General features: G+C 44.1%; 1 non-coding gene across 1 annotated transcript; it reads left to right on the top strand.

The window, feature by feature from the left end:
* Positions 1 to 13470: 13470 nt before the first annotated feature.
* LOC138361515 (5S ribosomal RNA) lies at positions 13471 to 13589 on the top strand. The gene has a single exon (XR_011226997.1). It is a non-coding gene; the product is annotated as a 5S ribosomal RNA (ribosomal RNA).
* The last annotated feature ends 757 nt before the right edge of the window (positions 13590 to 14346 follow it).

Raw genomic sequence — 14346 nt, 5'->3', positions numbered from 1 at the left:
TATATATATATATATATATATATATATATATATATATATATATATATATATATATATATATATAGCTTAATCCGGGTTTGAACTCGCAACTCCAAGAATACGCATCACTTATATACACTTTACCACTGGACCACAGCTGCAGGACACAAGCTTGATGCTGAGGTATCAATTTAATGACGTAAATGCCATTTCCACAAATAAATGATAATTTAAAAGTATTTGTATGTACAAATCTTTTCTGTTTAAAAGGCTACAATATCAGTTACATATATAATTTGTGTTAATGTTTCTATACCCACAGGAAGGCATGTTTTTGCTTATATGTAAGGGGTACGGAGAAGGAATCCACAGACCATCAGTCCCCTTCCCCCCCCCCCCCCCCCCCCTCCCACCTACTACCACCACCACCACCACCACCACCACTACTCACCACCACCACCACTACTCACCACCAATCACCACCACCACCAATCACCACCAATCACCACCAATCACCACCACCACACCTAACCGAAAACCCCCTAACACATCAACCCTCCCCCCAATCAACAGGCGAAATAATAACCCTCAAATGCCTGCCTGCCTGCCAGCCAGCCAATACTAACGGTCTTCTCAGAAAGAAAATCTCTTTGTATCTGTATTACTTGATGAAATGTATGATTCTAATAATGAAAATAAATTTTGATGTCGGTTGTATGAGCATAATGACCAATATGCACATGATATGAATGAATTAAATAGTGTAGTTTTAAGTAATTAGGTTGTAGACACATTAAGCGGATATGATATTTGACGCGTCCAGAACTGGTGATTTTTGGTTTAGTTTTAAATGCACCACCACCATTGCTTCCCCAGAGCCTAATTAAGGACCGGTAAAAGGAGTCAATATGTATGTCATCTATAAAACCAAAGAATGAATAAAAACACACACACACACACACACCTACATAATAGTATTAGGAAGATTGTATGGCAAAAAAAAAAAGTACTCCCATTGGGTCGTTTGAACTCGCGACTTCCAAAACACCAGCCACACACCTTACCACCCAGCCACCATAGAGTTGGTATAATTGTGCAACTTTAGTTATAAAAGTAAAGTTCTTATTGTCTCAAATCTTATTGTCTGTTCTATGAAAAGGCATGATGTAAATTATGTATTTTTTGAATGATTGAATTGTAGGCACATTAAGCGGATTCGATATTTGATATATCCAGAAAAGGTGATTTCTGTTCAGTTTTAAAATGCATCACTGTTAACGCTAAAGGACTGGTAAAACGACTCGATGTTTGTCATTTTTAAAATAAACACTAAAACTAGGCCCTTAACATATATAATGTTTGAATATAAATTGAATGCATATAAATACAAAGTGGGAGTGGCTGGCTGGCTGGCTGGCTGGCTGGCTGGCTGGCTGGCTGGCTGCCTGCCTGCCTGCCTGCCTGCCTGCCTGCCTGCCTGCCTGCCTGCCTGCCTGCCTGCCTGCCTGCCTGCCTGCCTGCCTGGCTGGCTGGCTGGCCGGCCGCCCGCCCGCCCGCCCGCCCGCCCGCCCGCCCGCCCGCCCGCCCGCCTGCCCGCCCGCCTGCTTGCCTTGCCTTGCCTTGCCTTGCCTGTCCTGTCCTGTCCTGTTCTGTTATTGCCTTGCCTTGCCTTGCCTTGCCTTGCCTTGCCTTGCCCTGCCCTGCCCTGCCTTGGCTGCAGCTGGCTGGCTGGCCGTAAATCAACTCTTAACAACACCATACCACACCACACCATCACTCATCACCCATCACCCACCACCGGCCCCAGTCTCCCAGCCTCTCTTATATACCCGAGCAGGCCCTTTAAATTATTTGAATTGTTGCACTTCGGCCAATGGCAGGCACGATCGCTGCTGCTCAAACATATTCTGGTTCACAAGTATTAATATATATATATATATATATATATATATATATATATATATATATATATATATATATATATATATATATATATATATATATATATATATATATATTCATGAAACACATTAAAACCTTGATCATTTATTCATTCATTACGTCTAGTGAAGAATTGCTTTTGTTCATTTGTATGATTAAAAATTAATAGAATATGAATTCCTCGCTTAAAGTAAAATATAAAATATATATTGGATTTATATGATTGGTTAATATTCCAAGTGATGCTGAATATCCCCTATAATTTTGTTTTGTTTGTTTGTTTGTTATGTACACATTCCAAATGAAATCAATATAAATGTTATTATTAATGTTTGAAAGTTGATTGTCTACTTGAATCTCTCTATTAAAGTGTGTGTGGCTCCGGATGGAGCCTGGTTATGGTATTTGTCGTGGTGGGTGGCAGAAGTGCTTACTTCTTCTCTGTCTTCTTTGGCAAAAGAACTGCCTGAATGTTTGGAAGAACACCTCCCTGTGCAATGGTTACGCCAGACAGAAGTTTGTTGAGTTCTTCGTCGTTGCGGATGGCCAACTGCAAGTGACGTGGGATGATACGGGTCTTCTTGTTGTCACGTGCGGCGTTACCGGCGAGCTCCAGAACTTCGGCAGCGAGGTATTCCATGACGGCTGCCAGGTAGACAGGAGCGCCAGCACCGACGCGTTCGGCGTAGTTGCCCTTACGCAGCAGACGGTGAATTCTGCCCACGGGGAACTGAAGTCCGGCCCTGCTGGAGCGAGACTTTGACTTGCCCTTCACTTTGCCTCCCTTGCCGCGTACCTGACATTGCTGCTGCTGTTGTGGGTTTGTGGTGTTTTATGCCGCCCCGCAGATCGAGCTTCGTGTTATATACCCCGCTCAGGATCAAGGGAGCCCGCCACTGACCAATCAGCGCGCTCCGCCACGCGACCCGCTCTGAGCTGAGTCGCGAGCGGGATATAAAAGGAAAGCTCGCCTCGCGCAAAAGTTCATTATTGTATCGCAACGCCAGCCAGCACGAGCATCATCATGCCACCCAAGGCATCTGGAAAGGCTGCCAAGAAGGCCGGAAAGGCCCAGAAGGCCATTGCCAAGGGCGATAAGAAAAAGAAGCGCAGGAGGAAGGAGAGCTACAGCATCTACATCTACAAAGTGCTGAAGCAGGTCCACCCCGACACTGGTATCTCTTCCAAAGCCATGTCGATCATGAACTCGTTCGTGAACGACATCTTCGAGCGCATCGCCGCCGAGGCTTCTCGCCTGGCCCACTACAACAAGCGTTCCACCATTACCAGTCGGGAGATCCAGACGGCTGTAAGGCTCCTGTTGCCCGGAGAACTGGCCAAGCACGCCGTCTCTGAGGGCACTAAGGCCGTCACCAAGTACACCTCCTCCAAGTAAACGGCTTACTTACTGCCCTGTGGTGGTGGCTTGGCCTCAAACCAACAAACTCGGCTCCATTGGAGCCACACTTTAATTTCTAAAGAGATTGTGAGTGTTAGACACCAATACTATTATAACAAAAACCTCTGTCACTGAAAGCAAATAGCTATAAAATGAGAATATTTATGAAACTGTCTGTGTGTGTTTCTCTCTCTCAGTGTCTGTCTGTCTGTCTGTCTGTCTGTCTGTCTGTCTGTCTGCCTGCCTGCCTGCCTGTCTGTCTGTCTGTCTGTCTGTCTGTCTGTCTGTCTGTCTGTCTGTCTGTCTGTCTGTCTGTTTGTCTGTCTGTCTTGTCTATCTTGTCTGTGTGTCTCTCTCTCTCTCTCTCTCTCTCTCTCTCTCTCTCTCTCTCTCTCTCTCTCTCTCTCTCTCAACACATATAAGCACTCGGTATCTTTTTTCTAGAGATTAGAGATTCATTGTTATGTTCCACATTAGGATTACTATGCAGGCCACCCTCTTAGGTTTGAAAATGTCAAGAAAACGGTTAATTTAAAATGTCATCTCCTAACTTAACAGATTAAGCCAGAGGACCGAAAACAGAATAAAACAGGACTGGACAGTATATGTCACTTATACAAGCTGCTTTTATTTCTAGTACAGTATGACAATTTTTATTTTGGGGGGGGGGGGGGGGGTGATCCTTGACAGTGCATAAGAGTGAAAAGCGACGGCGTTTTGTTTGTAAGAGAACAGGTTGTACTACAAATGACTTGATTTATTGATATCACATGTATGTATGACACCTAAATTATGCTAGGAATGTCTGAAATCTCCTTAGAAGGATATTTTGGCCCTGAGAAGGGCCGAGTTTGGTGTATACTAGGGTGGTCGATTTAGCTTATGCACGCTCTCCACGGATACGGCGAGCAAGCTGAATGTCCTTTGGCATGATGGTGACACGCTTGGCGTGGATGGCACAGAGGTTAGTGTCCTCGAAGAGACCGACCAGGTAAGCCTCGGATGCCTCCTGTAAAGCCATGACGGCAGACGACTGGAAGCGAAGATCGGTCTTGAAGTCCTGGGCAATCTCGCGCACCAGACGCTGGAAGGGAAGTTTCCTGATGAGCAACTCGGTGCTCTTCTGGTAACGACGGATCTCACGCAGGGCGACCGTTCCGGGCCTGTAACGGTGAGGCTTCTTCACACCCCCTGTGGCAGGAGCAGACTTGCGTGCTGCCTTGGTGGCCAGCTGCTTACGAGGAGCCTTGCCTCCCGTGGACTTGCGAGCAGTCTGCTTGGTGCGAGCCATGGTGAACAACTGTGGTTTGTGATGGCCGGCGCCGAAAAATTTTTGCTTATATACGCCGTCTCGAGGCGCTTGCTCGAGCGCCATTGGCTGCTCGACTCGCCTACGTCACCCCGTTGCCCCTCCCCTCCTTCCTCTGGCTGCAGCCAACAGGCGGCTCACCTCAATCACTATTATCGCTGATTTTGCTCTATTTTTTGGATTTGTGCAAAAGTCATTTCACAGGGACGTGAAACAGACGAGTAGGCAACTGCAGTTTTGAAAGCGTTGTGAGAAAGCCGTGTCTACTCGACCACAAGCGTAAAGTAAGGGCAGGCAGGAGTTGCAATGCTACTAGTACGTCCGCTTGATGGGATATAGTCGGGAAATCGTGCGACAACGGAAGCAGCAGCACGTCGCGCTCGCAGTGAGATCTAGGCGATACGCTGTTTGAGCGCCCCCGCACCTGCAACCACCTGCCTCTGCATTATTGCAGTTACATGGGACCACCGTTTTGAGGCATCTGACATCACAACCACCACAGTGATCCAACAGCATCGATTTAACAACAGCCAGAGATGCAGAGCGCTAGTAGCACCTGTTGCTAACTTGCAAGGTCAGGGCCGCTTGGTCGGCCCAGACGAGCATACTCTCGTGGTAACCCTACCTGGGGCCACATCCTTATCACAGCCATCTTCCATCCAAGGCAACACCCAGGCAAACTGGCACACACCTCTTTTTCAGGCAACGACGGCTCTTCCTCTCGGCGTGTTCACGGTTTATGTTACAGCTCTATCAGTGATATAACGTGCAAAGATACATTACCCTAGTGGGCCAACCCGTACTGCCACCCTGAATAAAACCAGGGACAGCTGGATGGCCTAACTTACGTAATGTGTATTGCCGTGTATAGCACTCTTTCTCTCCTCTGCTAAACATTTCTTCCTCTTCAGGCCGGGACCTACCCCCTGTGCGGTGAAAGTGCAGTGGGGTATTCGTCCTTTCCTCCCAGGTGGGGTCACAGCACGTGCTTGCGCCCTGTGTCTCCCTGCCTGGCTTGTTTGCTATGCCGATCCACTGCTAGAACCTCGTGATAGTGCGAGTCAACTAGCAGTGGGGGTTGCCCTTGAGTAACACCTTCAGGACTCACGAATACTTTGTATTTGTGCCGAACCGGGTTCAATTAGCCTGCTAGGAACCCGGAATTACGCCTCTGACAACCGAGCTCCAACCCACAGCTCACGAGCACACTGACCCCCCCACTGAGCTAATGGAATCGCAGTGATTGGCACAAGACACGGGACTGTCAGTAGACAGTGAGTCACAATGGCTCACTGTCTACGGATGACCTACACTGGGAATACACCCATAGACACAGTTGACTGCATCACTACCTTTTACAATGCCACTGGCACACCAGCCACTAACCATATAAAACATGCCAACACAAACACCATCAAATTTCTCATTGCCTCTGAAGACGACCTTTTTGCCTGTTTCAAGGAACCTACTTTCAGAAAACTCACACAAGCCTCACTTACTCCTGTTCTCACTATTGAACAAAAAACTAAATGCTCTGTACTTGTAAGAAATGTCGACAGCTCTGTCCTTTCAGCACCTACTACTATCAATCTCTCTCAAGACATCTCTCACAGGAATGCTATTACTGTAATGGAGATATACCCAGTGCCCAATACAAAACACCTCAAGATCCAATGTTCCTCCCCTACAGAAGCTCAAAAACTCTTGCACCATGGAATTAAAATCCTCCACACCAGCACTCCTCCCTATCTCATTAGTCCAGTTGACTATCTTCCTTTGCTGCAATGCTTTAAATGCTACAAATACAGTCATGAAACCCGGAAATGTAAAAGCCCACAAATTTGTTCAAAATGTTCTGTAGAAGGCCATTTTTACACTCAGTGCTCTGCCAACACTTTAAAATGCATCAATTGCCAAGGAGGTCATTCAGCAGTTGACAAATCTTGCCCTTTGAGAAAGCAAACCCTAAAATCTCTTCGCAATAACCAACCTCGCACTCAAGCACACCCTCATTCCTCTTCTTCAACCTCCCATAACCTATCTCATCACCAAACAGCATCAGCCACATCAATGTCCTATGCCAGTGTCCTTAATGCTTCACCTCACCAGCAACATCATCATAATACTGCACAACAAACTCAGTCCTCTCCACCTCTCTTCCCTCACCCACCACCTCCACCTTATTCTCCTCTTCAGAACCTTGCATATGAACGAGTCACTGCCTGTGTACAAGCTGCTTACTTGAAGGCCAAGGACGATGGCCGTGACTTTGCTGACTATCTTCCAATCTTTCTCACTCATAACGGCCTTCCTAGTATCTCTGTTCCTCCTACTCAACTATTGCGCTCTGCTCCATTCTCGCCTACAGTCCTCACTCCACAAAACACCATGACTTCAGCTGAAGAAAATACTACAGTTCCCCCACAATCTCCTACCAACCCACTCCTGACTGCTACAGAAAACGGTGCCACTGACCAAACAGCACATCCTGGACTATCCCAAACTGAAGCATCCATGTCAAAGGCACTTTCAACCTCTTCTCCCAACATTGTCCTCTCCACTTCCAATCTGACTACTAACACTACAACCTCTGATACCTCTCACCCGGTCCCTGTCAACAAGCCTTCTGTCTCCCTCCATCCCCCAACAACTTCAGTCATTTCTTCTGTAACTCATCTTGTCTCGTCCCGAGCCCGTTCAGCAACCCGTTGTCTTACTCCCACCTCCCGCTGTAAATATCCTACAATTCCTACCACCATCCTCCAAGATGCACCCTCCTCAATAACTGCCCAACTCATTGAATCACGCAACCCTCATGCTCTTGTACATGCACAAAACCCCACCAGCACCCCATCAAAACCTAAAAATTCATAAAGATCATACAGTTTAATGTGCGGGCATATTTCAACATTAGACACATGGTGTCAGATTTTATTGAGATCGAGAGACCTGATGTGCTATTATTAAATAGCACATACATCACGAACTCATATAAAATCAAACATTATGGCTACACCTCTTACCAGTCACCAGATGAAGCACATGAAGGAGTTGCAATACTCATCCGTTCTTCATACAAACACGAACTCTTACACACTCATTGGCTTCACAAACATTTCCTAGCCATTAAAGTTCATACACAAATGGGGTCTCTCATCATCTGCACAACCTACACCCGTCCTAACACCGACATTCCCATGCAAGATTTCATAACTCTCTTCAACAACTCTCACTTGCCTGTTTTTCTGCTTGCAGACCTCAATGCACAACACCCTACATTCCACCACAATACCACAAATCAGCATGGCAGACAGCTTCACCAAATATACACCCAAAAACATCTATTCTTTCTTGGCCCTGATTTCCCCACTTGTTTCACACATACAGGTTCTGGCCGGCCTGATCTCATATTCACCAACAGACACGGCAGCAACTTGCAACACTTCATTTCACCAGGGCCCATTACGGGCTCTGATCATATTCCCTTAATTCTCACAGTCTCCACAAATCCTATTCTCATCCCCAGCACTCCTCAATTCTCATACCATAGGGCAAACTGGGACATGTTCAAACAACACATTGATGACACTGATCTCACTTATGAATACAATGACAAACATCACACTGACATCGACACACAAGCACGCAACATACAAGACACCATCATTCATGCAGCAAACATCTCCATCCCTAAAACAGCACACAAACCACATTTCACTTTCACCCCCTCCATTCGCTCCAAACGCCTCTTAGCTTGCTATCACACTAGATTCTTACAAAACATACATCGTCATGGACAAATACTATGGGACCTAACAGCATTAAAAAACCATATCCTTAACAGCCTAGATGAAGACCACACAAAACATTGGAAACACCTTATAGAACAAGCAGAACAATACAGAAAACTGACACCTCAAGAATTCTGGAAACGAATCAAACGATTACAAGGATCAACTCACACACCGTTTAAATACCTTCTACATAATAACAACAAAATCACTGATCCTGAAGCAGTTCTCAACATTTTTAAACACCACTGGGAACAAATCTTTCACCCACATCCTCCTGAACCATTTGCACGCCCCAACATTGAAATAGTCGAAGACTGGATACACCAAAATAGACAAGCAACTACACCAGACGACCTCATTCACCTTGAAAATCTCAATTCAAACACTGAACTACAGACTCCCCTAACTCTAGCTGATGTCAAGACAGCTCTCATGGGCACTCGTCGTAGAGCCCCTGGTGCGTCTGGCATTGGACATATCCTTCTTAGACAACTCCCTGCTTCTATCATTACTGCTATCACTAACCTATTCAACGCCTCCCTTGCCTCTGGGTACTTTCCACTCAACTTTAAGTCTGCCACAGCCGTTCTTATTCCAAAACCTGGGAAACCCCACACTGACCCAAAGAACTATAGACCCATCAGCCTTCTAGAGACACTTGGCAAAGTCTTTGAAAGGCTGATCAACCAGAGACTTAGAACGCACCTTGAACACAATGACTTACTCACTAACAAACAGTTTGGATTTCGGCCTCACCGGTCCACTCACGACGCCTTAAACATCATGACTAACTACCTCAGTATCAATCAGCACCAAAGACTTAAGACTGCACTCATCACTAAGGACGTTGAGAAGGCCTTTGACACTGTTTGGCATGACGGCTTAAAATTCAAACTATGCAACAACTTTAATCTTCCTCTCATCACCACCAAACTTCTTTCGAACTACTTAGACAATAGGACAATGAGAATTAAGTTCCTCCAACAACACTCTGACTACTTCAACTTAAACGCCGGTGTTCCCCAAGGTTCTGTTCTTGCCCCAACACTCTACATCCTATACATAAACGACATTCCTGACCCTGTTCATCACACTTCATTAACCATATGTTATGCTGATGATGTCTCTCACCTTGTCACCAGCAACACCATTGATACACTAACAAACAGAGCACAAACAGAACTTGATGTTGTCACTGAGTGGGAGTACAAATGGCGTATAAAAACCAACTCCAGCAAATCTAAAATCACCTACTTTTTCTGTAAAAGAACTATTCGCCCAATTCCTCTCAAACTCTATTCATACACTCAAAATCCTACTTATATCTCTGTATCTCCCTCCTCCACAGTCCTGGGACTCACATTTGATCGACAACTACTCTTTCACACACACATAACACAGAAACATGCAATAGCTCTTCAAGCCATGAAGAAACTATACAGACTTAGATTTGCAAAACCTGACACAAAAATGCACCTTTACAAAGCACTTATTAGACCTCTCCTAACATACGCTCCACTAGCTCTTTCTCTATCTGCACGCACTAACAAAATAAAACTTCAAAGAATACAGAATAGAGCACTAAGATGGGTACTCAACACCCGATGGCAAGAGTTAAATACCAGTCAAAGTCTCCATGAAAGTACTAACATTCCTGCCCTAAATACCTACTGGAAAACTCTATCAGACAAACAAATCGATAGACTACTCACTCATCATGAACAACACATTGATTTTCTCCTACACACTCTCAGACTACCACGAAACAATCATGACCTCTTCTCTACCATCCATGATCCTCTTCCTAACTCTGTATTTCGTTAAACTTTAGCTCTCAACACCCAGCATCCACTATCATTACATATTCAGCTCTCAACAACCAGCACAAACAATCCGTAAAAAAGTTCAGCCCTGACGCTCTTGAGCCAATCACTGTGATGTTGTGAGTTTGTGATGTCCCGATGTTGTCACTGAAAACACCCGACTGAGTCCCTGCCTCGAAAGCCGCAACCTAACGACACGCAGCTGGGTTTAGCCCTGGCACTTTTTCTCTTACAAATCTTCTTCCTCTCACCCCCCCTTATCTTCTTCTGTCCCCACTTCCAAACTCGCCCCTATGGGCATCTTCTCCTGTATTATTCTGATTCTGATTCTGGGCATTCGTCAATTCGATTCACACAACTTCAACACCATGACTGGACGCGGCAAGGGAGGCAAGGGACTCGGAAAGGGTGGCGCCAAGCGTCATCGTAAGGTGCTACGTGACAACATCCAGGGCATCACCAAGCCCGCTATTCGTCGCTTAGCTCGTCGTGGCGGCGTGAAGCGTATTTCGGGTCTCATCTACGAAGAGACCCGTGGCGTCCTGAAGGTGTTCCTCGAGAACGTCATCCGTGATGCTGTAACCTACACGGAACACGCCAAGAGGAAGACCGTCACTGCTATGGACGTGGTGTACGCTCTGAAGCGCCAGGGTCGTACCCTCTACGGATTCGGCGGATAAGAGCTTGGCTAATCCATCGATTCCACCCACCACCACCTCAAAACGGGACCTAATTAGGTCCCTATACTTTTTTACTGAAGGGCTTAATAGACGATAACATAAATTGTTTTGATATCAGCTAGCACATTGGGTCTTATGAAATCTATTTTTTATCCTCGCATGCTTAAAGGGACTCTGATTGGGGAGGGAGGGGGGGGGGGGAAGGTTTGTTACGTTATATACTAGCAGAGCAGGATCATTGGTGGGGGGTGAGGGGGAGAGAGAGAGAGAGAGAGAGAGAGAGATCTTTCCCAACTCTTCCTTTTTACATGAGTGAGCTACCCGTTTTATTCATTTTATCCTTCTCAGAGCTGTTTTGATAGTATCCAAATGATGGTAAATGAAAAGGGAGGACACGAATATCTACCCAGAATTCAGGACTGGCAATCGATATGCATGTTTGAGTGCGAATCTTTTTCTCTCTCAACTTAGGTATACGTTTATGTCGTACCTAAAAGCGAGAACCACACTATTGGGACAAGTATGCAAGGCCCAATTTTCCTAACAAGCACAGTTAATTTTGTTATTTTCGAACATTTCTTTCCAAATTGGTTTATCCAATTAACAGTATTATATTAAGATCATGAATTGCTGGGTTAGGTTAGGTTAGGTTAGGTTAGGTTAGGTTAGCTTAGGTTAGGTTAGGTTAGGTTAGCTTAGCTTAGCTTAGCTTGGGTTAGCTTAGGTTAGGTTAGGTTAGCTTAGCTTGGGTTAGCATAGGTTAGGTTAGGTTTGATTACATTTCTATGTTAGATTTAACTCAAATTCAAAACAATTGCAGTCATTCGGCTTGTTAGTCAACTTGCCTCTAATAGGGGCAATTTGTCTAACAAGACTATTTAGTTTTGTGTGCATATATATATATATATATATATATATATATATATATATATATATATATATATATATATATATATATATATTATATATATATATATATATATATATATATATATATATATATATATATATATATATATATATATATATATATATATATATATATATATATATATATATATTATAGCTTCAAGACTCCGAACCAATATAGAAGCATCAAGAGGAAGTGCTTGTGTTATGGGCCAATAGGCCTTCTGCAGTTACTTCCATTCTTATGTTTTTATTCCCATTGGTTCGTGTTTTATCTTGTGTAAATGTCAATCACCTTACCCAAAACTTTGGTACCATATCACCTCACCCATGTGTATATATAAATATATATATATATATATATATATATATATATATATATATATATATATATATATAATATACAGAGTAAATCTACCCCAAAAGTAATGATTTATTTGTCTACAAAACTAAACTCTTTTTGGAATCATATGAGGCCCCTCCACTGAGGGGGGAGGCCTGGATGTTTATTGTCATGTGTATTCATGCTGCTTGCATGTCATCGTTTATTTTGCCTTTGTTGTTTTCTTGACAGCTTTCTTTGCCTTGGGTGGTTTGGGAGATTTTGAAGCTCTCTTTATTTTGGGCTTTTTGTTCCCAACAACAAGCTGCTGCTGCTGCTTCTTTTTCAAGGCTGTAGGTGGTTTGTTGCTTGTGGCGGCTTTCTTGGGAGTTACCACGGCCTTCTTTGCTGCTGTAGATGGTTTCTTGGTTGTGGTGGCTTTCTTGGGAGTTAGAACGGCCCTCTTCTCTGCTACGGCCAGCTTGAATGATCCACTAGCTCCACTTCCCTTGGTCTGAACAAGAATGCCGTCAGCCACTGCTTTCTTGAGAAATCTTCGGATGTAAATGGCGATCTTGGCAGCCTCGACTTTGTTGTTGGCAACAACGTACTTCTTGATTGCTTGTAGAGACGAGCCCTTACGGTCTTTGAGTGCTGCGACCGCGGCTAGAACCATTTGACTAGTTTTCGGGTGAGCAACCTGGACGCGAGGTTTCCTGGTGGTGGCCACCACAGCAGCAGCCGCAGCCTTCTTGGTAGGCTTTGCTTCTACCATGATGATGATGAGATAACCAAGGTGATGAGAGACGCTCAGACAGTCACGGGGGAATGATGCTGCCGCCGCTTGAGCCGAACCTATTTATGTGCCGGCACGGTACAGAAGCTGCAACCTGGCAACTCGTCCACCAATCACAACGGTTGGTTTTACGGCTCCGAAACCTGGATCCCATATCTTCTCTAAAATAGAAGCATTTGTTCATGTTCTTTGTAAAAGTATCATAAAGCAGGACAGATGAGACAAATATCATAAAAACTGAAGAGCAGATGAGCACACACATGTATGTATTACAAAAGAAAATCCACAAATTCATTAGAAATTGGCAGGGCAGGCTGAGGAAGTAGGTAGATGTAAAATGTCTGTAAATGGCGAAAGAACATAAACCCAAGACTGAATAAACGATGTTAAATATCCATGCCAAGGAGACAAAAATATGTTAGGATACAATTACCATTAAGACACCACAAGAAGGTCCGTATCCTGCCGTGATGACTAAAAAGAGTTGGTTATTAGCCACAATGTGTAGGCAGTCTCATGCCAACGGCCATACCACGTTGAGAACACCGCTTCTCGTCCGATCAGCGAAGTTAAGCAACGTTGGGTTTGGTTAGTACTTGGATGGGTGACCGCCTGGGAACACCAAATGCTGTTGGCAATAATGTTTTTTGTTTTGTTTTGTTTTGTTTCGTTTGTTTTTGTTTGAATGGCTGGCTCCACGGGAAATTCACGGAGTTGTGTGGAATAAGGCCTGGTAAAATGAATTAATATGTATGTCATGTTTAAAACAAACTCGCTTAATATAGTGTGTGAGGCTTTATACAAAAACAAACAACCAAAACAAAACATGTTGTTTTATATATATATATATATATATATATATATATATATATATATATATATATATATATATATATATATATATATATATATATATATATATATATATATATATATATATATAGCTTAATCCGGGTTTGAACTCGCAACTCCAAGAATACGCATCACTTATATACACTTTACCACTGGACCACAGCTGCAGGACACAAGCTTGATGCTGAGGTATCAATTTAATGACGTAAATGCCATTTCCACAAATAAATGATAATTTAAAAGTATTTGTATGTACAAATCTTTTCTGTTTAAAAGGCTACAATATCAGTTACATATATAATTTGTGTTAATGTTTCTATACCCACAGGAAGGCATGTTTTTGCTTATATGTAAGGGGTACGGAGAAGGAATCCACAGACCATCAGTCCCCTTCCCCCCCCCCCCCCCTCCCACCTACTACCACCACCACCACCACCACCACCACTACTCACCACCACCACCACTACTCACCACCAATCACCACCACCACCAATCACCACCAATCACCACCAATCACCACCACCACACCTAACCGAAAACCC

This window comes from Procambarus clarkii, unplaced genomic scaffold (assembly GCF_040958095.1).
Source record: "Procambarus clarkii isolate CNS0578487 unplaced genomic scaffold, FALCON_Pclarkii_2.0 HiC_scaffold_439, whole genome shotgun sequence".
NCBI classification, from domain to species: Eukaryota; Metazoa; Arthropoda; class Malacostraca; order Decapoda; family Cambaridae; genus Procambarus; species Procambarus clarkii.
This window is presented reverse-complemented; position numbering and strand designations above follow the sequence as displayed.